Source organism: Hypanus sabinus, chromosome 4 (genome assembly GCF_030144855.1).
Source record: "Hypanus sabinus isolate sHypSab1 chromosome 4, sHypSab1.hap1, whole genome shotgun sequence".
Classification (NCBI taxonomy): Eukaryota; Metazoa; Chordata; class Chondrichthyes; order Myliobatiformes; family Dasyatidae; genus Hypanus; species Hypanus sabinus.
The window spans coordinates 160356247-160383326 of record NC_082709.1 but is presented as its reverse complement, the minus strand read 5'-3'; the positions used below and the strand labels follow the sequence as shown (position 1 = coordinate 160383326).

Here is a 27080-nt window from a genome sequence, read left to right as displayed (position 1 = left end):
ATTAGCCCATCTTCGCTCCCAGATGTTGTGACTGTATGTTGGCCACTCCTGCTCATGATTGAGAATCAAGCTCTGGGTTTCTTATTCTGAGAATGCTTCTGGTAGGGTGTAGATATGTCCCATGCTGGAGGGCATCAAGGCAAGTTATTTCTGTTTTAAGCAGAGAGTAAGAGATGCCAGGATTGCACTACCAGGAGAGGTGAGGAAGGCTGATATGATAACAGCATTTAAGAAGTATTTAGACTGAATTATAGAAAGTTAGGGAATAGAGGGACAAGGATTTGTGCAGGCAGGTGAGATTTGTTTTGGTTTGCTTCATGATCAATCTACAAGCATGGAGGACTGAACGCCTTGTTCTGTATTCTGTTTGTTAGATCTGTTTCATAATTATGTGACCATTAACAGAAGGCAAACAGACTCCAGCTTTATCCCTGCTGCTTCATGCAATTTCGGAAGGGAACAGTGTCTGAGGTTTGAAAATGTTTGTTTGGACTCTGATGGCATCTTACCTTGAAATAAGATGCAAGAAGTATCCTGGCCCGAGACATCGACTCTTTATTCATTTCCATAGGTGCTGCCTGACCTGCTGAGTTCTTCCAGCATGTTGTTTTAGTCATAGAAAAGTACAACACAGAAACTGTCCCTTCAGTCCATCTAGTCCATGCCAAAACCATTTAAACTGCCTACTCCCATCGAGCTGCACTGTGACCATGGCCCTCCATTCCACTGCCATCACTGTACCGATCCGAAATTCTCTTCGATGTTGAAATCGAGCTCGCATGCACCGCCTTGTAATTAGATGTGCGCTTAAAACTTCAAATGTATAAGTATGTTATCGTGTCATCTGCATCAACCCACTTCTATCCAGTAGAATTAATGTGCAGAAGCCAAATCAGAAACTGCTTTAAGAAAAAGAGCATTTGTCTTCAGATCCTTTGTGTTAACAAGTATCAGGAAACCCTACCAGGAACTGCAGGCCCAGTGGAGCCAAGTTGGCCAAGTCCCTATGATTGGGGCCCAAGGGTTCAAACAGATAGTCTCATGTTGCCAAAGATATAAAGTTCATCAAAAATGGTAACCAGGAGTTTTTCATTCTGTGGTCAAAGGCACAAGGCCACATTGCACAGTCAGGAATTTTTATCATGTGACTCTAAGTATAAATGTCTCACTTAATGAATCGATGGAGTTGATAGACTCACTAACGAGCATGGGCAGAATAACAAGTCATTGAGATATCTGGTAAGAACATGAGAAACGAGAACCTGATGTACCAATCATCAAAATGGCTGATCTTCATTGTCAGCTCCATTTTCTTGCCAAATCAAATGAATTAAGGGATATATAAGAAACCATTTCTTACTGGGTGGCTCTAGAGCTGTGGTTCGATAGCCCCTCGCTAACAACCACTGGACTCAGTGGTGAGAAAACCACCTTTCTCAAACTCCCTATGTCTCTGGTTGCCATGACTAAGGTCCCACCAAAACTGGGAAGTTGGGATGTCTCAACCACCTGAACCCCAATCTGGGTGAATATTGTGTAAATACTGCCTACGTGCAATTACCTGTTAGCAAGAAATAACAGATCATATACTGCATACAGTTATAAAGAAAGTAAATTTACAAATTTCAGCTTTATCTAACAGTTAGTAGGAAAAAGAAAGGAAAAAATAAGAAGTACGCATTACAGTTAACCCACTCCAAACGTGCACATAAGTTACAGCCCTCTTTGAAGTTGTCTTAAACCCATGAGCAGGCCCCAGGGTCTGCGTGAAAGCACACACCAATACCAAATGCCACTTGAAATCCGTCTGGACCAAATGGGCTCCCCCACGGGAGTATATTGGTCCTTTCTCCTTGAAGCCATCCATCTGCACAAAGCGCCTTGTCCAACAGGGACAGCATCTTCAGTCATCTTCCCTCCCGTCTTCTCCCAGCTCCTGCCAAAAAGACCTCCACCCACACCAGTCACAAGAACCTCTCCAACCAGTGTTCTCTAGAACCTTCTCCCAATTCCACTATCCTGATTGGCTGACACAACATTCTTAGCTGAACAACACACTGTATCTTTAGCTTAAACCCAAATGTGCTAAAAGCAGAACAGACTGCTCTTACAGAAATGCTAAAATGAAATACCTACTGCATAGCAGTTAAAAATCTAAACCAGGGAGTTACATAGAGACATCTAGAAGCATTTTCTTTTTAAATAAACAATGACTGAGCCTCCATAGTGTTGCAAGATAGTGAATTCCAGATTCATCATTCTCTGAGTGAAGAAATTTCTCCCCAACTCTGTCCTGAACAGCCTCCCTCTTGTTTTGAGATTGTGACCCCTGTCTCCAGAACAGAGACTTCCAACCTTTTTTGTATGCCATGGAGCAATGCCATTAGGTAAGGGGTCCGTGGACCTCAGGTTGGGAATCCCTGTTGTAGAGTTTTCATCTGGAAGAAAATTCCTCATGGTATCCAATCTGTTAAGCTCTTATTTTTTTTTTAAACTTTACAAGTTTGGATAAGATCTCTAATTCTTCTAAATTCAAGGAAATAGGATCCTAGTTTCCTTAGCCTGTCCTGAAACAGTAATCTAGTCATCTCTGGAGCAAGGGCATATGGGGTAACGGCACTAGCCATGGTTTTATTGCAAACACAAAACACAGGAAAATAGAAGCAGTTGTAGACCATCTGGCCCCTCAAGCAAACCCTGCTACTCAGTGATCATGGTTAAACTATGTTGATCTATATTCCTCCTCTTTGCCACTTCTCCATAACCCTTCATGTTCAAGTTTAATTATTATTCAACCATACATGAATACAGTCAAATGAAACTGCATTCCTCTGGAGCCATGGTGCAAGACATTAGTACCAATAGTCATATACAGCACAAGGCACATATGGAATTTATAAGATAGTAAATATAGAATCTCATAAAAAAATGTGTATAGTCCAAGTCCCTGAGTGACTTGTCCCGTAAGTTGATGGTGCATGGTTATTACTGGCAAGAACAAGCAGTTCTCAGCAGTCTGCAGAAGAATGTAACCCAATTTCCCTCGGGATCAATAAAGTATGTCTGTCTGTATGCATACATGCAACCCAGCTTGCCCTTTCACCAATCGAATACTAGAGGGCAGTCTCAACCCAGCTTGGACGCCATGCTGTACAGCCTCCCATCATACTATAAGAGAAATTCACCTCAACTACAATGATAAGTCTTCCATCTCACTCAGAGGAAGAGAATGCCAGAGATACACTAAGTTCTGAGACGAGAAATTTAAATGACTGACTGAACCTCTTTTCACTTATTTGTAACTATATCCCCTTGTTCATAGTTCCCTCTCATGAAGACATCTCTACATCTACCTTGTCAAGTCATCTTAGAGCCTTATGTTTCTGTGGTGAACTACATATACCTGTCAGGACATCCCCCCCCCCCCCCCCCCGCTGACTACTCCCGTGGCTCCTCCCACAGACCCCGGTATAAAGGTGATTGGAGCCTGAGCCCTGCCTCAGTCTCCAGGATGTTGTGTGGTGGTCAGTTGCTGCTTGTTCTTTCTTCCAGCCAATAAAAGCCTATATCTCGCCTCACGTCTCGGAGAGTTATTGATGGTGCATCAATTTCAATAAGGTCACTCCTCTTTCTTCGAAACTCTGAGAAAACGGTCTCTCATCTCTTGCTAGGACAAACCTCTCGTCCCAGGAATTGGCCTGAATTGATATAGTTTGGACTGCATCCATTGTTGCTCAATCCTTTTTCTTTAGGTAAGGGGACCGAAACTGTGTGCACAGTATTCAAGGTGTGACATTACCAACACCCTGTACGACACCTCCCTAATCTTAACCCTGATGCTTTTGCAATCTAAAGGTTCTTTGGATGTAAGAAGAGGCATTAAACTAATTGTTCACAAGACAATTTATTAAATGTTACAAGAACAAGAAGAAGCATTGAGTGAACAAAGACCAGACTTTAAAACTTTTCAAATTCACACTAGAGATAAAAAAAAATCCAGCCGTCACTATGAATCTATAAAATAGCCAGATTCATGTGACATGATACCTGCTGATAACAACAGCAGAGATCAGTAGGGTCACTCTTCCCGCCATTACAGACATTTATACTACACGCTACATCTGCAAAGCAAGCAGCATTATGAAGGACCCCATGCACCCCTCATACAAACTCTTCTCCCTCCTGCCATCTAGGAAAAGGCTGCGAAGCATCCGGATTCTCACGACCTGACCATGTAACAGTTTCTTCCCTGAAGCTATCAGACTCCTCGATACCCAGAACCTGGACTGACACCTTACTGCCTTATTGTTTTGTTTATTATTTATTGTAATGCCTGCACTGTTTTGTGCACTTTGTGCAGTCCTGGGTAGGTCTGTAGTCTAGTGTAGTTTTTTTCTGTGTTGTTTTTTACGTAGTTCAGTCTAGATTTTGTACTTGTCTAGTTTCATGTAACACCATGGTCCTGAAAAACGTTGTCTCGTTTTTACTATGTACTGTACCAACAGTTATGGTCGAAATGACAATAAAAAGTGACTTAACTTGACTAAGAAGTTTATAGAAAAATGGAGAATCAGCTGTACTGTAATTACTGGAAAAATCATTGAACAATTTCACATACATAGGTGATTATATAAAAATACAGGCAAGCATCAGAAAGTTAAACTACAAGAAAAACAATAATTCTACACCCCGATCCCTTCTCAATAAAGACCAAAATACTGTTGTCTTCTTAAGCACTTGTTGGACCTGCCTGCTAACTCTTCACAGTTCGTGTTCAAGAACACCTAGATGTCTCTGAGAGTCACTTATTGTCTGTCTGTCTCTCCCCCCACCTCACCCACCCTTCCATTTGGACAATATTGTAATTTATCTTTTTGCTTCCTTGTACTGATATGTAAAAACTTACACTTCTCCACATGAAGCTCTAGCAATCAGGTTTTTGTCCAGTCACCCAATTTATCTATATCCCATGATTGAATCGTAATGCTCTCATCATAACATGCCACTCCACCTATTTTTGTCATCAGCAACTTGTAAACATTACATTGTTCCTTCCTCAAAGTCTTTAAGATGAATGATACAAAATTGAGGGCCACAAACTGATTCCTGAGCTATTCCTCTAGTTGTGTCCCACATTCTACCTTTCGTTTTGCTACGTGAGTGCCAGTTTTCAATCTATGCTACCATACTTCTAATGTCTTGGGTTCTTAATTTACACTGTGGCCTCTTCTTTGGCATGTATGTCCTCTCTGTCAACTCTCTGTTGAGCAGCACAGACATCGGGTGCCAAAGAGCCATTTCCTGTTTTTTTTTCCCCCAGTATTCATTTGGTTCACACAGTGCACCTCAAAGGGCACCTCTGAAACTGGGCATGGCTAATGCATAAATTGCTCAGAAGTACTCAAACCAGCAAAGAGAGCTTTTTTTCGTAGAATTTAATTACAGGCATACTCAAATAGTGGGTGCCACATTGTTGCCTCACCTCAATAGATTGACTGCTCTTCTGCAGCCAGGTGTGGTGTTGTTCCCTGAGCAACCCCTTCTCCTGTCTGGGTGATTTTCTTCCTTGTCTGCCTCTGCTTGTGAGGTGAGAGAATGGCCATTTGGTGAATCTCAAAAGGAGTTTTCTTTCTCTCTCTCTCTCTGGAGCAGCCATACAAAACATGCCTTTTTTAAAAGGCCTTCTCTGATTGCTAAACTGTTGAGTAGAGGCAGCTGAAATTAAATGGGAGTGCACTCATGGAAACCCACTTAGTTTATTTACCACTGCCTTTTGAATGAACATGCTAACACATTTGTTGCAGCTAATCATGCTGCCTCTTCTGCAGTTTCAATACAAGTGCTACCGCTGTACTGATGGGAAGGTTTAGCACACTAACAAAGGATCTTAGCTTCTGAGTTGCAGAAGCCGTGCCCCTAATTCCAGAATGTAAATTCTTTGCAATGGAAAAATCTCAGGGAGAAACCCAAAACTGCACCTTACTTTAAAAGTCAGACTAGTGAGGATATTGATTTATGATGTAAAGAAAAGAATACTGAGGTTGTAGCTGATTGGAAAATTAAAATTCTCTGGAAAAACTATTAATGCACAGGTACAAATAAGTAAGCAAACAGGTTGAAAGCTTGGAATTTATTTCTAATGTTTGGAATGAAAAGGTAAGGTCATGATGTCAAAAATGTTGGTTAGGTGCTTTTTGAGGTCCTAGGTTCAATTTTGGACACCATGGTTCAGAAATGAGGGAGATTATAGGTAGCAGAAAGATGCATATGAAATGGGATTGATGGGAATGATCTAGGTTTAGCTTAGGCTTGATGGGGGTGAAGTGGCCTCTTCTGTCATAAGGAAATATAAAGACTGAGGGAGTGGGGAGTGATTAAATATTAGCTTCAGTAGGGATACCAGAATGATATCTTTACTATAAGTTAAATTCTTGGTACTGGTTGCATTAACTTTGTGTTTCCTTGATCTTAGAAGATTGGTGGGTGATCTAATCGAGGAGCTTGAAAGAGATTTTATAGAGTAAGATATTTGTTCTGGGTGAGGGAGTTCATAACCGAAAGAGCTGGGCCATTTAGGAGTGAATTAAAGTTGTGAATGTCTAAATCTCAGTCAGTCAGATTGTTCTCGACGTTGAAGATTTAAATGGTTAGATTTCTGTTAGGTCAGAGCATGGGGGCAATGCAGCAAAGGCAAGGGAAATGTAGTTAAGGTGTTGATTGGAATGTCCAGGCCAAAGGGAACGAACAGCCTGCTTATTGTTCTATTATGGCTCTAGAAATCGTGGATGCATTGGTAATCATTTTCCAATGTTCTATAGATTCAGGAACAGTTCTTGCTGACTGGAGGGTGGCTAATGTTGTCCCACTTTTCAAGAAAGGAGTGAGAGAGAAAACAGGGAATTTATAGACCGGTTAGCCTGATGTCAGTGGTGGGAAAGATGCTGGAGTCAATTATAAAAGAGGAAATTACGACACATTTGGATAGCAGTAGAAGGATCAGTCCGAGTCAGCATAGATTTATGAAGGGAAGATCATGCTTGACTAATCTTCTGAAGTTTTTTGAGGATGTAACTATGAAAATGGACAAGGGAGAGCCAGTGGATGTAGTGTATCTGGACTTCCAGAAAGCTTTTGATTAAATCCTACATAGGAGATTAGTGGACAAAATTAGGGCACATGGTATTGAGGGCAGAGTACTGACATGGATTGAAAATTGGCTGGCTGACAGGAAACAAAGAGTAGTGATTAACAGGTCCCTTTCAGAATGGCAGGCTGTGACCAGTGGGGTACCGCAAGGTTTGGTGCTGGGACCGCAGCTGTTTACAATATACATTAATGATTTAGATGAAGGGATTAAAAGTAATGTTAGCAAATTTGCTGATGACACAAAGCTGGGTGGCAGTGTGAAATGTCAGGAGGATGTTATGAGAATGCAGGGTGACTTGGACAGGTTGGGTGAGTGGGCAAATGTATGGCAGATGCAGGTTAATGTGGATAAATGTGAGGTTATCCACTTTGGTGGCAAGAACAGGAAGACAGATTACTATCTAAATGGAGTCAAGTTAGGAAAAGGGGAAGTACAACAAGATCTAGGTGTTCTTGTACATCAGTCAATGGAAGAGAGCTAATGGCATGCTGGCTTTTATAACAAGAGGAATTGAGTATAGGAGTAAAGAGGTCCTTCTGCAGCTGTACAGGGCCCTGGTGAGAACCCACCTGGAGTATTGTGTAGAGTTTTGGTCTCCAAATTTGAGGAAGGATATTCTTGCAATTGAGGGAGTGCAGCGTAGGTTCACAAGGTTAATTCCCGGAATGGTGGGACTGTCATATGTTGAAAGATTGGAGCGACTGGACTTGTATACTCTGGAATTTAGAAGGATGAGAGGGGATCTGATTGAAACATATAAGATTATTAAGGGATTGGACACACTGGAGGCAGGAAGCATGTTCCCGCTGATGGGTGAGTCCAGAACTAGAGGCCACAGTTTAAGAATAAGGGGTAGGCCATTTAGAACAGAGATGCGGAAAAACTTTTTCACCCAGAGAGTGGTGGATATGTGGAATGCTGTGCCCCAGAAGGCAGTGGAGGCCAAGTCTCTGGATGCATTCAAGAGAGAGTTAGATAGAGCTCTTATAGATTGTGGGGTCAAGGGATATGGGGAGAGGGCAGGAACGGGGTACTGATTGTGTATGATCAGCCATGATCACAGTGAATGGTGGTGCTGGCTAGAAGGGCTGAATGGCCTACTCCTGCACCTACTGTCTATTGTCTATTGAAACAAAGAGGAAACCATGAAAGTGCTAATCTGTTGAATTAAAATTGATATATTAATAAGAATCACAAGCAATTTTTCAAGATTTCATTGGTTGTCTTTAAAAAAAACACCTCATTTCTGAAATCAAACTGTCCTTCTGCCACATTTTAAATTAACATTTGGAGCTTTATTTCACTGGAGGCTTGAATGTATTTATTAATTAGCAGATTCTATGTAAAGAGCCATTCACAATATAACTGGAGATAGACCAGACTTCTTAATTTGAAAGCTTTGTTCTCAGACTGTAGAGGAAGCCGCCATTTTGATAGGTTGTCGAGAAGCTATGCAACATTATGCATGAGGATTATGGCTTAATTGGACAGGAAACTAAGAGAAAGGATATTAAATTTTTTTTACACCACATTAAGTTGAATATTTGCATCCTTATACGTCTACCTTCCTATGAGAGGATGACAAAGCAGTACTTTGAATTTGATTTACTTTCATTTTGTTGGCTTTGAAGCGAATTGTAGAATCAAGCAACTGGGACTTATGGTGTCTCAGTGCAGTTAAATGGGTAGATAGGGAACCTGCATGCTTTTGTTGTATGCCTTGTGGTTCTTTATAATCCTGCATGTTCCTTCTCCACTTCCAGTTGTGAGCCAGAGACCCCCAGGAGTTTTGAGCTGAATCTTTTCTCTATCCACCAGGTTATATTCTCCTATGAGAGAGTTTGGAGGCTATTTCAGTATTCTGGTTTTGGGCATTTGATTTGACACAAATTCTTCACAACTTCCCACTTTACTTAAAAGATGCATTTCATACAGAGTGCTGGCTAGAAGGGCCAAATGGCCTACTCCTGCACCTACTGTCTATTGTTTATTATCTTTGATAAAGTCACAGCAAAGGGTTGAAAGGAAGTGAAGCTGTTATCTGTAAGGTAAGCAGGAAATAAAGACTGGAGGTCTGGCTGTAAGTTTGACTTTGACATATTTACAGGAAACCTGGTTTAAAGTTTGATTTCTTAAAACATATTCTTTGCAGATCTACCAGCCTCTACCAGTAAATCAGAAGACCAAAATATTTGATCAATTGGACCTAAAACAAAACTCCATAATTCATCTCCAGCAGCACCAGAGGAGTGAAACCCAAAGGGTCATAGGAAGGGCAAGTAAGTAACTAACGAATAAAATCACTCAGAGATCAATTCAAGAACAAGATATGGGTAGAGAACTGCTTATCTCCCTGAATATATGATGGCCAAAGGTACAGCAAACAGCAGGCAAAACATTATATTTTACTTAAAAGAGAATGGTTTGGCTGACTCAAGTATTGACATTTTATTTTCTACTGCAGTATTGCTGTTAATCAAATTCAGGGGCAACAGTGGTCTAACTTTTTTTAAAAAAAACAATCTGACAATTTTTTTGCTTCATGGAATTAGAACGTAAAAGGATAATTTAAGTCTCTGTATTACATTCAGAACTGAATAAATTACAGGACAGATTACTCGCTGACCTCACTGTGCATTTGGCCTTTGGAGCCTGCTGTTCCAATTCTGTTTCTCTTTTCCTTAAGTAACTTGTCTTTCAAATACTTTGGCCAATTTAATTTGATGCTACATGTGGAAATGTACCTTTTTAACTAGTTATTTGACTTTGCAGCTGATAACCTCAACAATCCTTTGAATTAGTGAACCTACGAAATTAGTTAGCCTGTCGATTTTTAACAGCTATCATTGTCAAGCGGGTAGTTTTCACTCAGTATAAAAATAATGATGTGTGTAGTATTGATTGATAGCTGGTATTCGTGGGGTAAGATATCAATGTTTCTGACTGTTCCCTGCTTTCCCCACCTCCCCCAAACCCATTGGTGGACCAGTGACTTTCTGCTGTGATGTTAGCATTGCTGAACTTGACATTGCCGACAATGTCAAGTGTGGAGATATACTTGATTTTTACCTTTCTTTATTAAAATATTATTAATTATTTGTCAGTATTTTATCTATTCTATCCAACATTCCTTTCGAAAAAAGGTCTTTAAGTGTATTGCACTGGCTCCCATAATCAGACATTTAACAAGCCTTTGGAAGCCAATCCCTTGCATCAGATTCTTGCAGAGTTGAGCGTTCAGTGCACCATGCCTGAGGTTTGTTTCCTGTTGACCTATTTGTCTTGTCTTGGTGCTGGGCTCAGAGAGAGTTAGGAGAGGTAAGTGGGCAGGGGTGGGTGGAACCAGCTTGTTTAGTACTTCACATCTACAAAAGATGCAACTATAGTTGGTATCAGGCAAGGTCCAGACTGAGAGACACAGAGACATGCAGGAACTCAGCAGGTCAGGCAGAATCTGTGGATGTGAATAAGCAGTTGACATTTTGGGCTGAGACCCTTCTTCAGGACTGAGAAGGAAGGGGTAAAATGCCAGAATAAAATGGTGGGGAGAGGGCTAGGAGAGTGACTAGAAAGTGATAGGTGAAGCCAGGTGGATAGGAGAAGAAAGAATATGATAGGAGAGAATAGTGGACCAGGGGAGAATGGAAAGGAGGAGGGGACTCAGTGGAAATTAATAGGCAGGTGAGAAGAGGTAAAAGGTCACAGTTGGGGAACAGAGGAAGAGAGGGGAGGAAGAAATATTTTACCTGAAGAAGAAATTGATATTCATGCTAACAGGTTGGAGGCTACCCAGACAGAACATAAGGTGTTCTGCATCACCCCAAGTGTGGCCTCATCTTGGCACAAGGGGTGGCCATGGATCAACATGTCAGAATGGGAACTGGAATTAAGATCCATATTTTAGCTCTGGATCTTGAAGAGTATAATGAAGTTAAAAATCTAGAATCACTTATGGTGACTACAAAACCAATGGATCTTTCGGGGGGGGGGGGGGGGAGAGACAAACATCTGGTTCAAGGATATTCCTAATGCCTTACAGCACAGAAACAGGCTGTTTAGCCCATAATGTCCATCAAATACCAGCAGAGAAGAAAATTTGTAGTTCTCACCCTTTCTGTAACTTGAGACCCACAAAATAAGACTGTCTCTAAAATTACTTAGCAAGCAATTAAGAAACAAACCTGGTCCAGTCAGTGAGATCAAGATAGAAAATTAGTAAAACTGCAGTTGCTATTAATGCTACCTAACTCAACATAGGATTGTTCTTCTATATTATTAAAATATTGCTACAGGTCGACCTTCACTAATCTGACTACCTATAATCCGGTTCCTTTGATAATCCGGCACTGATTTCAAACTTTCCGCGCAACTGTAATTTCAAGTTTCCCAGGCCACCTTACCAATCTGCTGCGTATTGTTTTGGTTGCGCTCGATCTGTTCATGTATTGGTGCACTCTTGTAAACACAGACAGGCAATTCCTGCTCGTTTTCCTCCATTTATTAATATCACTTGTGTGAGGCGCGGCTACCTGGCACCTGCCCATCTCATTTGCCAGCGGCGGGGGAGCTGGCACACGCTGGGTCGGTCCGCCTTCTTGCCCACCTGCCAGCAGTCGTGCACTGCCCTCCAACGCCACCCAGCCGGCGCTCTGTTCTCTTTTGTCTACGACCTCCGCTCAGACCCACTGAATTTAAGCATATTACTAAACAGAGAAACTAATGAGGATTCCCTCAGTAACTGTGAGTGAAGAGGGAAGAGCCCAGCGCCGAATCCCCGGCCGCCTGGCGGTTGCGTGAAATGTGGCGTATGGAAGACCTCCTTTCTCCGACTTCTGCTTCTGCTCACCCAGATGTGCCGCCACCATCATCAACAGGTTTTGAAGAAACTGTTGTGCCACTTTCTGCGCCAGATCCTGATGCTTCACTCATTTTTCAAGATGAAGATGTCAATGATCCTGACAACCCCAAACTTGCAGACTTGTAACTTTGCCTGAAGGTATATTAAACGTCTCACTTTAGAAGTGGAAGTGCTCAACTGTTCTGTATAAGTTAATTCCTGTACATTTACCTGTACCCTTTATTTTATCTGTGCCTGTATTACTTTATTAAAATTTCACTTGCTACTCATTTAATATTTCTGTTTCATTATTATCTGACTTGTATTGATTTACATGACATTTTAAATGTATGATGAGGCGGTTAGCTATTGCTTAATGTGATCCTTCTGTAATTCGGCATTTTCACTAATCCGCCACTCCTCAGGTCCCAATGGTGCTGCATTATAGAAGATTGACCTGTAATTGTATAAACTGTAATAACAAGTTTATTTGGGTATGAAAGGAGAATTGTAGAAGGCAAAAAAGAACAAAATAAACAGAAAATTTGGGATGATGGAGACATTTTACATCTGGATGTTGGGTCATGAGAAAGAGTAACATATGCGCTGTGGCTAAATAAACTTTTATTACTTAATTTGGCTCCCTGTTACTCTTGAATTCTGTGATTGAGACATTTTTATGAGTTGCAGTTTTCCAAACGGGATAAAGCAGCTGGCTTAAGCAATATAAATGGGTCAAAGACCAAGGCTTAGAAATTGGTCACATACAAATGAAGAGGCTAATCCTAATACTGGCAATGGAACTTGCCTAAGAAAGTTGAAGAAAAAGGGTCCTCGTGCATTTTCGAGATCTCACCCAGATTCTGGATGCACTAATCATCTCCGAGACTGTGTCTAGGGGAAATGTTGACCAGTGTGAATACCGGCTTGGGACAATAATAATTGTGGTGAGTTGACGTGTTGAGACTGACATACATGAAAGGGAGGAAGTTATTTTTAAGAGAGTTGTATGTGCCTGGAATGTACTGCCAGGGGTTAGTGGTGGACACAGCTGTGATAATGACATTTAAGAGAATTTTAGATCTGTGAACATGCAGAGAATGGAACGATATGAATTGTATACAGGGAAAGGAGACTTATTTTAATTTGGAATTTTGTTTGGCACAGATGTTCTCTATGTTGTGGCTGGCAGGTGATATGTGACAAGATACTGGGTAAACATGAACGGAAGTCGGTTTAATTAATTAATTTATTTTATTTAGAGATACAGCATGGAACAAGTCCTTCTGGCCCACTGATTTAACCCTATCCTAATCACAGGAAAATTTACAATGACCAATTAACCCCCTAACCAATCTCTATGAAATGTGGTAGGAAATGTGCACACATATGGAAGAACATATGGACTTTCTTACAGAGGACATTGGAATTGAACTCTGAACTCTGCCATGAGCTGTAATAGCGTCACATTAACCGCTATGCTACGATGGCCTTTACCCAAACATGAAATCTTTTGGACTGACCAGTTTAGCATATCACTGTCTTCTGATCTGCTCTAAGTTCTACATTCACAACAGGTCTTACTCTCAAGTCTCCTTATTTCCTTGCAATATATAAGCTTCGCAATCCAGCTTTATAGATCCAATCTTTTCACAACAGGGCTTGCTTTTGGACTTAACAGACGTTTTAGTTTGGAGCCAGCTGATTATAATAGCTTTACTAATAAATGCATGGGTGCGAACCACAAAGCCAAAGAGAAGTTACAGGAGCAGTGATTGTTGAGGGTAGGAGGTCGGGTGGGAATCTCATTTGCACATGGACATTGGATAATAAGGAACTGTTAACTGCAGATATTTAATAGGTAGATCATGTCACACAGACTGTGCATTGTCAAAAGTGTGTGTATCTTTTGTTTGATGTTCTTGAAACATAAATAAAGGTAACCAGGGTCTCCGAGGGTAAGCTAAGCCACATATTTTCTAAAGGACTTGATTTAATTTGATTCAGAAGTGGCAATTTGTGAAATAGATACCTTCAAAAGAGTGTGTGCTGGTATTTCATTCCAAGCTGTTAAGCATTCTTGAACTCTTCCCACAGAACCTAGGAGGACATTGTGTTTGTGAGAGTCTGAGAATTTTTTTTCTGGCAACTTGCATGACTGATGTTCGGTCCAAGAATTTAATGTCTGAGGTTCAATTCATTTAAGAAGAAAGCCTCAAATAAAAACCTTGTGAACAACGTAAATGAGGTCACTGTAGAGAGGTTTCCATAGAGAAAAAAAGAAACAAAAATGGAGTGAGGGCTCTTGCCTTGCTGCTTATTGTAACTCTGAACAAACATTTATTATGCACAATGACGGGTATTATGTGCCGTTACTCTCTCCTTTAGGAGTTGTATACGTTATTGGCACATTCACCATTAGCACTCCAAGACAAAGCCTTCCGTGGTCTTGACAAGAGTTGTGGTTTTCCAGGCATGTCAAATATCAAAGAACTTTTGCCTCAAACTTCATAGTCCAATCAGATTCAGTAATTCAGAATAGTTCTATTTGATTCTTTGCAACCTGGACTAAATTTTCAAATAATTATTGGAGTGCAAAGTAGAATGAAACAAGTGTTCCTACCATGAAATCTTTATTTATCTATTAATTACTTGTACTGAAGATTAACTAAAAATAAATGGTGGAAGCGGAAAACAATTGGACTACTGACTAAGTGGAAAGAAAATATAAATTGGTTCAAAGAGAACTTGCAGAAGCAAAGAATTTTATAGTGCATAAATAGAGAGAAAATACAGAGAGATTAACATAAGCCTTTAAACAAAGCTTGAGGAATCTTTAAGACTTTGAATGTTTAGTCAAACTTTCATAAATTAACTCTTTCAAAATCTCACTTGGCTTGATTGATATACTGTGCATTCCAGATACATTCCATTTGACTTTCTGACATGCAGTTTCTGTCTAAACTGAACTTTGATTATATTTCCTCTTCATTTATGTTCTAATTAAACATGGTGTACAAGAGATGTTTAAAAAGACTTGATTTTATTCTATATTGTGCAAGATGCAAAATTCCAATGGGAATCCGAAAAACAAGTTTCTTTTTTATATGTAATGGCGTGTCACAGTACTCAGACCTTGACTTCCTGTGTCTAGTGTGTGATTTCAGTTTCTCTCCCTTGTATTATATTACCCATTTTCAAGAATGATGCTTTACATAGTTTGAGAATGGCTTCCTTGCCAGTTTATTTCTACAGTGCCAACATATGTCAAACAGCAAAGTTTTAATCATGAATAAACAAAGACAAATGAAGAATTGTTGAAGGTTGCTGAGCCAATATAACCGGACCACTGAAACAACTTCCAGTCTGTTGGAACGATGCATATCTGTTGTCTGTGAATGGAGTGTCCCTGAATACTCCGTTATGTGTGGAGAGAGCTCAGTGTTTGATAAGTCTGTAAAAATGTGACACTGACAGAAGAAGTTACAATATATTTTATCACTGGGTTGCCAAGATGTGCTACATGCTGTACTTCAGGTTTTCAGTGCTGCCTGCCCCTGAGAAGTCTGTCCTCTTCTGTATTTATCACACACATCAAAGGAGGCAGAAATTGCACAGTTTACCATGTACAAAAAATGAAAGTAATAGCAGTGCATTGGGCATTTACCAGATTTGTGGCACAACACAAACAATGGGGGCAGGACCTATGCCATCCTCCCTGAATGGCAGCATATCGGTCAATGAGACAGGCAGCATCTATAGAAGTAAATGTTTTAGATCAAGACCCTTCTTCAGGACGTACAGAGTTCCTCCAGTATTTTGTGTGTTTTGGATTTCCAGCATGTGCAGACTTTCTCGTGTTTATATCTGTGAATAAGCCATGCTACTTTGACTGCTTTTAGCATTAATTCCATTAACACTCTTGTTCTTGGCTTCTGGTATTTAGCAAGGTACTGGTACATGTGCATTGCCTCGGGCCTCATGAACTGATGAAGTTTCTGCATGAGGCTTAGTGAAACAGTTAGTAGGACTCTTTCTACACTTCCTGAATTTCTATGTCAATGGCCTTTCAAAACAAAGCTGACATTTTAAAGAACCAAGCTAGAGATTTGTATCACAAACATTTTGTGTATCCATGGTAATTATGTGTAACAAAAGTACAAAGGAATCTTAGAGAACCTTTAGAGGACTCAACCTGGAAAACATTATTCACTTGAATAAGGGCCAATAGCAAAACAGGAACGCAATCATGTTCAAAAGGTTTTATTTGGTATTTCTCACCAGATGCAAAATCCTCCAGTTTTTACATAAATTGACTGTAGGCCATCACATAGAATATCTGGACTGAATAAAAGAAAATGGAAAGTGAGAAAAAGTCCCAAAACAATGATTGTAGGTGAATTTTAGCAGGCTTCTTTGTGTGGGTTTATTTTACAATAATGGAGATTTTATGAAGATAGAGATAAATCACCCTTTGAGAACTCCTGTGCATTATTAGAGGTCTTAAAATCATTCCAAGAGCAGAAGGAGGTCATCTGACCCACCAAGCTTGCCTGTCATTCAATATGATCATGGCTGGTCTATGCTGGTCTCGATTACTCTTCTGAGTCAGTTCTCCTTAGCCCTTCATTCCTCAATCTTTGAAATATTTATCTATCTTCACCTTAAATGTATCTAATGATCTGGGCTTCATGACATGACGTTTGTGTCTTGTGGCAGCGCTACAGTGGAATGGCGTAAAATTACTAAAATCTACAAAATTAAATAACACAATAAAAGGAATGATGATTTAATTTTCACGGACCATTCAAAAATCTGATGGTGGAGGGTAAAAAGCTGTTTCTGAATCATTGAGTGTGGTTCTTCAGGCTCCTGTCCCTCCTCTGCAATGGAAGTGATGAGGAGAAAGAATGTTCTAGATGTAAGGGTCTTGGTAACGAACACTGCCGCCTTCAGGCACCACCCCTAAGATGACCTCTGGTTATGCCAGTGATGAAGCTGGCTGAGCCTATAGCCCTATGCAGCTACTTGCTATCCTGTGCACAGGTGCCTTCATACTAGGCTGTGATGCTCTTCACTATACGTCTTTGCAAGAGTCTTTGACGTACCAGATCTCCCCAAACTCCTCATGCAATAGAGCGATGGCATGCCTTCATGATTGCAACAAAGGATAGAATCCTCTTGGATGTTGACACCCAGAACCCGAGGCTGCTCACCCTTACCACCACTGGCCCCTCAGTGGGCTGGTGCGTGTTTTCTTGACTTCCCCTTCTTGAAAGGCACAATCATTTATTTGATCTTGGTGACGTTGACTGCAGTGTTGTTATTGCGACACCACTCAACCAGCCGATCCTTCTCTCTTCCAAATGTCTCCTCATCATCATCGACGCAATAAGTCTATGATGGAGATGATCTCATTGACTCCTCACGTGGCCTTGGATCTCGTAGATCAGTTGGTTGAGTGGTGTTGCAGCAACGATCTTGCACTCAATGTCAATCAGACCAAAGAATTAGTGGTGGACCAGAAAGTTCCTGGGTGTCAACACCTCTGGGGATCTGACCTGGGCCCAACATATCGATGCAGCTACAAAGAAGGCACAACAACAACTATATTTTGATAGGAGTTTGAGAAGATTTAGTATATCACCAAAGACACAACAAATTTCTACAGATGTAGCAGAGAGAGCATTATAACTGGCTGTATCACATTCTGATATGGGGCGGGGTGGAGGTTACTGTACAGGATCGTAATAAGCAGCAGAGAGTTATAAACTTAGTCAGCTTCATCATGGGCACTAGCCTTCATGGTATCCAGGACATTTTCAAGGAGAGATGCCTCAAAAAGGTAGCATCTGTCATTAAGGATTCCCATCACCCAGGACATGCCTTGTTCTCATTGCTACCATCAGGGAGGAGGTACAGGAGCTTGAAGGCACATGCTCAGCGATTCAGAAACAGCTTCCCTTCTACCATCAGATTACTGAATGGTCATTGAACCCATAAATACAACCTCACTACTTTTTTAAAATTTTGTTTTTGTACTACTTATTTAAATATTTTTATATATAGTAATTCAGTTTCTTTTCTCTATTATTTATTGCCACAAAGACAACAAATTTCACAACATAACTGTAATATTAAACCTGATTCTGTTTCTGATCTGTGAATTTATTGCTGTGCTCAGCCAAACTGACCTGAATGTAGAGTAGAACATTGCTAACCACATATCTTTGAGGTTCCCCTTTATGAACTTCCGGTCATATAATTCAGAGAATTCAAGAAAATTTGTCGAGTGTGTTTTGCATGTTAGGAAACCTGGGCCTGATTATGCTTAGCTTCCCCAAATGATTAGTTATTTTCTCTTTGATTATTGACCCTAGCATATTGCCAGCAATAAATGTTAAACTAACCGGCCTGCAGTTCTGGCCTACCTTCTGGTCTTTCTTTTTAAACAGAACTCTTAGTGCTAGTTTAAAACAACTCTTCATTTTAACAACCTCCTGTCAACTTCCTTCGTGGTGAAGCTAACATGCATAAAAATTGTTCGCTTGGCATAATATTCTGATTCCTGTCATAAGTAAGCAAGATCCAACTCTAAATGATAGTGCTAATCTCGTTGGAATCTCATGTGGATAGGGTGGTGAATAAAGCTTTTGGTATGCTGGCCTTTATAAATCAGAGCATTGGGTATAGGAGTTGGGATGTAATGTTAAAATTGTACAAGGCATTGGTGAGGCCAAATTTGGAGTATTGTGTACAGTTCTGGTCACTGAATTAGAGGAAAGATGTCAACAACATAGAGAGAGTACAGAGGAAATTTACTAAAATGCTACCTGGGTTTCAGCACCTAAGTTACAGAGAAAAGTTGAACAAGTTAGGTCTTTATTCTTTGGAGCATAGAAGGTTGAGGGGGGACTTGGTAGAGGTATTTAAAATTATGAGGGGGATAGATAGAGTTGACATGGATAGGCTTTTTCCATTGAGAGTAGGGGAGATTCAAATAAAAGGACATGAGTTGAGAGTTAAGGGGCAAAAGTTTAGGGGTAACACGAGGGGGAACTTCTTTACTCAGAGAGTGGTAGCTGTGTGGAATGAGCTTCTGGTAGAAGTTGTAGAGGCAGGTTTGATTTTGTCATTTAAAAAAAAATTGGATAGGTATATGGACAGGAAAGGAATGGAGGGTTATGGGCTGAGTGCTGGTAGGTGGGATTAGGTGAGAGTAAGCATTCGGCACGGACTAGAAGGGCCGAGATGGCCTGTTTCCGTGCTGTAATTGTTATATGGTTATATATAGATGTTGTAAATGTATCTTTTATTGTGGATCCATCAAGTGTGGGGGAAAAAATTGTTTACAAGTACATCAATGTCACAGCAGTAATGAAAAATTCCTGGAACCCAAAAGGAGGAAGATCATTGATTCAGGCTGCCTAGTAGTGGCATAGATCGATTGAAGACAGAGCTAAGCTTGTAACTAATGCAAAAGTGGTCTCATTCCTCCTCTTAAAGTAAGATTTTTGAGATCTTTTTGATCACAATCCACATTTTATTTTGTACAAGTGATGATGAACACACTTCATTAGGATAAGTCCCCGGGGCCTGATGGAATATTCTCCAGGCTGCTCCACAAGGCAAGGGAAGAGATTGCTGAACCTCGTACTTGGATCTTTATGTCCTCATTGTCCATGGGAATGGTACCGGAGGATTGGAGGGAGGTGAATGTTGTCCCCTTGTTCAAAAAAGGTAGTAGGGATAGTCCAGGTAATTATAGACCAGTGAGCCTTGCGTCTGTGGTGGGAAAGCTGTTGGAAAAGATTCCTAGGGATAGGATCTATGGGCATTTAGAGAATCACAGTCTGATCAGGGACAGTCAGCATGGCTTTGTAAAGGGCAGATCGTGCCTAACAAGCCTGATAGAGTTCTTTGAGCAGAAGACCAGGCATATAGATGAGAGTAGTGCATTGGATGTGATCTACATGGATTTTAGCAAGGCATTTGACAAGGTTCCACACAGTAGGCTTATTCAGAAAGACAGAAGGCATGGGATCCAGGGAAGTTTGGCCAGGTGGATTCAGAATTGGCTTGCCTGCAAAAGGCAGAGGGTTGTGTGGAGGGAGTACATTCAGGTTCGAGGGTTGTGACTAGTGGTGTCCCACAAGGATCTGTTCTGGGACCTCTACTTTTTGTGATTTTTATTAATGACCTGGATGTAGGGGTAGAAGGGTGGGTTGGCAAGTTTGCAGATGACACAAAGGTGGGTGGTGTTGTAGATAGTGTAGAGGATTGTCAAAGATTGCAGAGAGACATTGAGAGGATGCAGAAGTGGGCTGAGAAGTGGCAGATGGAGTTCAACCCAGAGAAGTGTGAGGTGGTACACTTTGGAAGGACAAACTCCAAGGCAGAGTTCAAAGTAAATGGCAGGATACTTGGTAGTGTGGAGGAGTAGAGGGATCTGGAGGTACATGTCCACAGATCCCTGAAAGTTGCCTCACAGGTAAATAGGGTAGTTAAGAAAGCTTATGGGGTGTTAGCTTTCATAAGTCGAGGGATAGAGTTTAAGAGATGCGATGTAATGATGCAGCTCTATAAAACTCTAGTTAGGCCACACTTGGAGTACTGTGTCCAGTTCTGGTCGCCTCATTATATGAAGGATGTGGAAGCATTGGAAAGGGTACAGAGGAGATTTACCAGGATGCTGCCTGGTTTAGAGAGTATGGATTATGATCAGAGATTAAGGGAGCTAGGGCTTTACTCTTTGGAGAGAAAGAGGAGACATCATAGAGGTCTACAAGATATTAAGAGGAATAGGGTGGACAGCCAGCGCCTCTTCCCCAGGGCACCACTGCTCAGTACAAGAGGACATGGCTCTAAGGTGAGGGGAGGGATGTTCAAGGGGGATATTAGAGGAAGGTTTTTCACTCAGAGAATGGTTGGTGCGTGGAATGCACTGCCTGAGTCAGTGGTGGAGGCAGATACACTCGTGAAATTTAAGCGACTACTAGATAAGTATATGGAAGAACTTAAAGTGGGGGGTTATATGGGAGGCAGGGTTTGAGGGTCGGCACAACATTGTGGGCTGAAGGGCCTGTAATGTGCTGTAATGTTCTATGTTCTAAGTTCTATGTTCAAATGAATTTTGACATCACTAGGTCTGTCTTGAGGCCTCTGTGTAAATGATCTCACAATGAGCACAGAGGGTCTAGATAGAGAATCTTGAAGCTCAGTACTGCGATCAATGATCTGGCCTTTGACAAAATTTTGCTAAGGTAATTTGTTGCATATTAGAATTTGTCGGCCTCTTTTAGTCTTCTGCTCTTTGTTATGTTTTGTTTCAGGATATAAGATTTTATTTGTTAAAATTCTACAGCCATTAATATCAAACATTACTTGAATTGCAATACAAATGTATTTTAATCTGTTTGCCTTCTGGTTTGTGTAAGACAATATTTCAGTTCAGCTTTCTAACATATTGTCAGGGAGAATGGGGACCAGTGAAACTAGAGGAAGGTTGGGATGGATGGACTTGCTTTGAGAACCAACAGGAATTGTATGGATCAAATGGTCTCCAGTCCTGTAAGGGAATCAGAGCAATGTTTGTATTTAAGTCTTCTGTTTCTCTGGTTAGAATCTCAACTTAATATCCATTCATTTAAGTATGTTACATATATTAACCCAGTGTAGATTTGGACTTGATGAAAGCAGGAAGCCAGATTAGTCCAGAATCACTGAGTTTTGATACTTTCAACTCTTGATCAACACCTATCTATATATCGTCATAAGAATGGTTTTAGCTATCAGTGAAGAAAGGGAGGTGTTGTTCTGAAAAGATCCAGGAGGTACTGAATGCTCCATATTGCTTCTTGTTGTTGAAGGACAGGTCAGAGCTTACAGGGGGAAAAAATCTTCAAATGGCCGAGATGCCACCCTTACCTCACCAAGTAATATTACATTCTTAGGACCACTGTATATTGGCATGTAATTTGCAAAGGCAGTTGTAAATTGACCTGTAGACAACTGGTAGATTATAGGAAGGTTGTGGGGAGGGAGGGAAGCAAAACTAGGATTAGTGCAAAATGATGCTTGAAGGTCAGCATGGTCTTGTTGAGCCAAAGGACCTACATCCAGGTTCCTATATTCCTGATTCCGTGAGTTAAATCGTAGATTAAATGAAGCCTCCATCTCATTCAGACAAATGCCAGATCACCAACATTGCTGGAGCAGTAAATCAGCAAGTAAAATTTGAGACCACTATCTTTTTTTGTTCTCCTCATTATGTGAAAACACTAAATTAGGCCTTATTTTGCAGAAGCCCTGTACAAATGCATATTGTCTAGCACAGCTGTCTTATTTTGTCCAAATTAGTAATTTTTTTAAAGAATTAAAACTATATTTCAATTTCAAAAAAAATTACTTTCTCATGTGGTTGATCCCATAAAATTACAGTGAGGTAAACAGGTGGAAATGTGTTTGCCACTGCTTTTTATACTAAAAATTAAAATACATCTACATGAATTCCCCTTCTATATTTAATTAAAATGTATTTTAATGTATTCAAGTACATTTGCTTTAGCATTTTACAATTAAGTGACTATAAATGCAAATAGTTCTTGTTTGGTCTTCATGGGTGTCGTATCCACTAACAGAGAATAAATTCACAGTAGGGAAGGGCAGAGAATTTGCACTAAAATATTAGAGTGCAGATGGCTAATACTGTAGGTTTTCTGTAACGTCAAGGTATAAGCATCAATGTACCTCAGCACTGGAGAGGGATAGGAACAGACAAGTTAGGAAAGCGTTTAATTGGACTAAGGAAATATGAGGTTATCAGGCAGGAACTTGGAAGCATAAATTGGGAACAGATGTCCTCAGGGAAATGTACGGCTGGAATGTGGCAAATGTTCAAGGGATATTTGGGTGGCATTCTGCATAAGTATGTTCCAATGAGACAGGGAAAGGATGGTAGGGTACAGGAACCATGGTGCACAAAGGCTGTTGAAAATCTAGTCAAGAAGAAAAGAAAAGCTCATGAAAGGTTCAAAAAACTAGTTAATGATAGAGATCTAGAAGATTATAAGGCTAGCAGGAAGGAGTTTAAGAATGAAATTAGGAGAGCCAGAAGGGGACATGAGAAGGCCTTGGCGGACAGGATTAAGGAAAACCCCAAGGCATTCTACAAGGATGTGAAGAGCAAGAGGATAAGATGTGAGAGAATAGGACCAATCAAGTGTGACAGTGGAAAAGTGAGTATGGAACTGGAGGAAATAGCGGAGGTACTTAATGAATACTTTGCTTCAGTATTCACTACAGAAAAGGATCTTGGTGATTGTAGGGATGACTTACAGCAGACTGATATGCTTGAGCATGTAGATATTAAGGAAAAAAAGCTGGAGCTTTTGGAAAGCATCAAGTTGGATAAGTCTCTGGGAATGGATGAGATATACCACAGTCTACTGTAGGAGGCGAGGGAGGAGATTGTTGAGTCTCTGGCAATGATCTTTGGATCTTCAGTGGGGATGGGAGAGATTCTGGAGGATTGCAGATGTTGTTCCCTTATTCAAGAAAGGGAGTAGAGATAGCTCAGGAAATTATAGACCAGTGAGTCTTACTTCAGTGGTTGGTAAGTTGATGGAGAAGATCCTGAGGGGCAGGATTTATGAACATTTGGAGAGGTATAATATGATTAGAAATAATCAGCATGGTTTTGTCAAAGGCAGGTTGTGCCTTACAAGCCTGATTGAAATATTTGAGGATGTGACTAAACACATTGATGAAAGTAGAGCAGTAGATGTAGTGTATATGGATTTTAACAAGACATTTGATAAGGTACCCCATGCAAGGCTTATTGAGAAAGTAAGGAGGGCATGGGATCCAAGGGGATATTGCCTTCTGTGGACAAGCCAGTTCTGGATCCATAAAGCAAAGAGTGGTTGTAGACGGGTCATATGCTGCATAGAGGTCAGTGACCAGTGGCGTGCCTCAGGGATCTGTTCTCTTTGTGATTTTTTATAAATGACCTGGATGAGGAAGTGGATGGGTTAGTAAATTTGCTGATGACACAAAGGTTAGGGTGTTGTGGATAGTGTGGAGGGCTGTGAGAGGTTACTGCAGTCCAAAACTGGGCTGAGAAATGGCAGATGGAGCTCAACCCAGTTAAGTGTGAGGTGGTTCATTTTGGTAGGTCAAATACGATGGCAGAATATGGTATTAATGGTAAGACTCTTGACAGCGTGGAGGATCAGACGGATCTTGGGTCCGAGTCCATATGACACTCAAAGCTGCTGCACAGGTTGACTTGGCCTTGATTAACCATGGGATTGAGTTTAGGAGCCAAGAGGTAATGTTACAGCTTTATAGGACTCTGGTCAGACCCCACTTGGAGTACTGTGCTCAGTTCTGGTCACCTCACTATAGGAAGAATGTGGAAGAATGTGCAGAGGAGATTTACAAGGATGTTGCCTGGATTGGGGAGCATGCCTTATGAGAATAGGTTGAGTGAACCTGGCCTTTTCTCCTTGGAGCAACAAAGGATGAGAGGTGACCTGATAGAGGTGTATAAGATGATGAGAGGCATTGATCATGTGGATAGATGGAAGCTTTTTCCTAAGACTAAAATGGCTAGCACGAGGGGGCACAGTTTTAAGGTGCTTGGAATTAGGTACAGAGGAGATGTCAGGGGTAAGTTTTTTTATGCAGAGAGTGGTGAGTGCGTGGAATGGGCTGCCGGCAACAGTGGTGGAGGCAGATATGGTGGGATAATTTAAGAGACTCCTGAATAGGTACATGGAGTTTAGAGAAAGAGATGGATACGGGTAACCCTAGGTAATTTCTTAAGTAAATACATGTTTGGCCCAGCATTGTGGGCCAAAGGGCCTGTATTGTGCTGTAGGTTTTCTATGTTTCTAAGCCTTGAAATTGCAGTGAGAGCATGCAAACTATTAGTGCATTCAAATACAACTGCTTGATCAGTTTTTAATTATCCATGTAAAGATATCAGATAGACATAACAGAACATTACAGCGCAGTACAAGCCCTTTGGCCATGATGTTGTGCTGACCTTTTAACCTGCTCCATGATTTTCCTGACCTTTTCCTCCTACATAGCCTTCCATTTTTCTATCTCCCGTGTGATGCACCATCAATAACTCACACTGAGACGTAGGCGAGATATCGGCTTTTATTGACTGGAAGAAGGAACCAGGAGTGAGTGTCTATCATACAAGGTCCTGGAGACTGAGGCCGAGCGTCAGGCCGCAGGTCTCCTTTATACAGGGGCCTGTGGGAGGAGCCACAGGAGCAGTCAGCAGGGGCGTGTCCCGACAGGCACATAGTTCACCACACCGTGTGCCTATGTAAGAGTTTCTTAAGTGTCCCTAATATATCTGGCTCTACCACTACCCCGGCAGTGAGTTCTATGCATTCACCATACTCTGTTTAAAAGAAACTTGACTTAGACAACAACCCATCCCTTCCCATACTTCCGTTCAATCACCTTAAACTCCTGCTCCTCATATTAACCCCACCCCACCCCCAAACCTCGGAAATATCTCTGGCTGTCCACTTGATCTATGCCTCTCATCATCTTATACACCCCTATCAAGACACCTTACACCCTACTCTACTCCAAAGAGAAAGGCCTTAGGTTGATCAACATATCCTTGTGAGGCAGGATCTTCAGTTCAGGCAGGAACCTGGTAAGTTTGAAATCATGCTCTAAAATTTTGTTAAGGTATTAATAACTTCATGGCTCAGTTCAATCTGATCTCATCCTCAGACAAAGAGTACACTGGTTCAAGATTATTTCCGCATATTTTTAGAAATCTTAATCTATCAATATCAAGAAATTTTCTGAACAATATACCTCAACAGCCAAGTTTAAATATACTTGTTTTTGGGGATGCAACAACAGAGTTTAATATTTACACAACTGAAGAAGTAAATGATGTCTTTGCATTTCTATTTTGTTTGTTGGAGCTTTGCTTTGGTTATTGGAGGGATTGTCTGCAGTTGAGATAGTTGGAACAGTGCACCAGAACAACTGGATTCTGCAAAGATGATGGGAAGCCAGCATTGTCTCAACTGTTGGAAAAAGTTCAATGTTGTGAAAAGACATCTGTTTTGTATAATCATATTACCTTTTATCATTAATAACTACCGCAAGGAACAGTTGAGGTGAACAGTACAAATGTATTCAAGGGCATGAAAGAGGAACATATTAAGTTTCTGTTCACAAACACAAGAAAATCTGCAAATGCTGGAAATCAGAGCAACATACATAGACCGCCAGAAAACTCAGCAGGCCAGGCAGCATCTATGGAAAAGAGTACAGTTGACATTTCGCACCAAGACTCTTCAGCAGGAGTCCTGATGAAGGGTCTCAACCCGAAATGTCGACTGTTTATTCTTTTCCATAGATGCTTGCTGGCCTGCTGAGTTACTCTAGTACTTTGTGTGTATTGTTTGAAAGTGTCAACTGAGTCTGCATCCCTTGCAGTTTTAGATATTAAATTCCACAGTATAGGAGCTTAGTTCAAAAAAAGCTGATCTGCCAATTATCTTTTGAGGGAATTAGTAAAAATTTAAGAAACCAGCAGGAGAAGACTTGAGAGCTTGAACAGGAGCATAAACCAAAAACAATTGTGTGATTTACTGTACTCCAATCTCAGACCATTAAGTGCTTTAAAAACAAGTAAGATAACATAAAGATCAATCCTAAAAGATACAGGAAGCAATGAAGGGTAGGTAACTATTATGGGAGTGATATGCTCCCTCATCCTGATTTTGGTTAAAGGCCCAGCAGCAGCATTCTGATTGAGTTGAAGTTTGTCAATAGATTGCTTTGGAAGGCCAGTTTAAAAAAAAGTGAATTGCAGATACATAGTCTCATCCATTAAAAAGGTGTGAATTATATTTTTCAGCTTCATTACCTGACAGAAATGGATGTGCCTTTGCAATATTTTTTTCAGTGTAGAAATGCTGCTTTGGTCACTTTCATTATCTGGAATTTAAAATTCAAATCTGAATCAAGGCCAGTTGCTTCAGATTTTATAAGGAGAGCTAAGTTCCCAAGTTTATCAAGAAATTTATCTCTTTTGTCTTTGGG

At 40.7% G+C, this 27080-nt stretch overlaps 1 protein-coding gene across 4 annotated transcripts in view; it reads left to right on the top strand.

Moving 5' to 3' along the window:
• Positions 1 to 27080, top strand: part of col8a1a (collagen, type VIII, alpha 1a) — a 131993-nt gene that overhangs the window by 56530 nt on the left and 48383 nt on the right. For 2 of the 4 annotated variants that reach the window (XM_059968575.1, XM_059968576.1), the window contains exon 2: positions 9300 to 9426. The exons of 1 other annotated variant lie outside the window; for it this stretch is intronic. The gene's annotated coding sequence lies outside the window, so the exon portion shown is untranslated. Of the gene's footprint in view, positions 1 to 9299; positions 9427 to 12817; positions 12932 to 27080 lie in introns of those variants that run through there. One more of the 4 variants, XM_059968578.1, reaches the window with a different exon arrangement.